Below are 1,656 nucleotides of genomic sequence, written 5' to 3' on the forward strand. Positions count from 1 at the left end.
AAACATGGATCCGGTTTCCTGAGCCTCCCAGCTTCTACCCTGAAGAGGCAGGGCTGGTCCCATTTCACACAGAGAGACTGAGGGCCAAGAGTAGAAGGTACCTGAGTTTGACCTGTGGCTTATATGTGTATTTACATTTACACACACACACACACACACACACACACACACACACACACACACGAGAACTCGCCTAAAATAATAGTTGCTCAGAAAGTGAACGGATGACCATGAAGACTGTTTCTCAGGGCCCCCAACATAGTCCAGAAGTATGGGGGTCCTTGCTTGAGTCACTCCCACACATGGGCCCTCCTGCAAAGCCCTTACTCTCTCCCAACAGCCCAGCTCCACTCTTGAGCAAAGAGCAGGCTTGGCAGAGCTACACCCAAGAGATGAAACTAGGAGCCACAGAGGAATCTCCAGCTCCCAGCCACCCAGCACAGCCCCAGCTTGGTGAACTCCTTTAAGTGGAGCTGGTGAATGGCCAGTGTCTTTGAGAGTCCAGGCTCCTCTGGGCAGGACCGCTGACATTCCTTTCCCTTGGCCGGTTCAGATGAAGCCCCTGGTGTTCCCCAACCCCAGCTGACAGTGACACAAGCCAGTCTCCTCAGGAAACTTTACATCAAAGGAGCCAGACCAGGAGGGGTGGAGAGGAAAGACATGGGGGCCCCTAGCTGCTTCTGCTTCCTTCCTCCAGGAATGCTGGTGAGGGGCCATTGCTATTTCTGATGGGGCCAGGAAAGCAGTCCTCAGGAAGGAGGCTCAAGATAACAGTCCATCCCTTCCCCAGCCCAGAGCTCTCAGATCAGTCTTCCAAGGTTACTGCCTTGAGCATCTGTGTGAACAGAACAGCAGGAGGGACAAGCTATTCTCTGGGGCAAACATGGCCAGCAATCAATGCACACCTGAGCACCGGTTTGTAGGCTAGGTACAGGGTCCTAGGGCCATTGTGGTCCATAAATACAGCACACATTCTGAGTCCATAGTCTAGGGCAAGAAATAAGCCTTAATCGAAGCACCTACTAGTCACAGGCATGACTCAAAGAAGGGTGAAGGAGAGGAGAGGACTGTGGTGTTGATAGAGATACAGGGAGGCCAGACTTACAGTGGAAGAGTCGGTTAATGGGAAAGGAGAGCAATTAGTGACCCACATGAAGAGGGAGGTGTTCTGGCTTGAAGAACCTTGTGTCGGATGCAAGCATGGCCTGCTGCTCCAAAGCGTGGGAAGAAGCCTGAGCATGGAGCTTGGTGAGCCTGGCCATACGGGATCTCAAAGGACTGTTTCAGGATCCAGCTGAAGAGTAATAGATTGCTCATCAAGCTGTCCCATAGAGAAGAGCAACCGACTCCATTAGCATCTTGGACGACAACCCTGGGGCTGCTTATAGAGACTATGCAGAGGGGCCTGTGGAGAGTAAGACAGGAAGTGAAGACAAGCCCTTGGGGAAGGGGTGCTGGGAAGGCACAGCAGGAAGATCTTGACTCCTCAGGATGACAAGTATCCCTGATCTTGGAGATTGGCTCCTGGAAGCCAAGAGATTAAAAAAGAGGTCAGAAGAGCAATGACCTCAAGACTTCCATTGAGTGTTGATTTCTCTCTCTCTCTCTCTCTCTCTCTCTCTCTCTCTCTCTCTCTCTCTCTCTCTCTCTCTCTCT

The sequence above is a fragment of the Mus pahari genome, chromosome 20 (genome assembly GCF_900095145.1).
Source record: "Mus pahari chromosome 20, PAHARI_EIJ_v1.1, whole genome shotgun sequence".
Taxonomy (NCBI): Eukaryota; Metazoa; Chordata; class Mammalia; order Rodentia; family Muridae; genus Mus; species Mus pahari.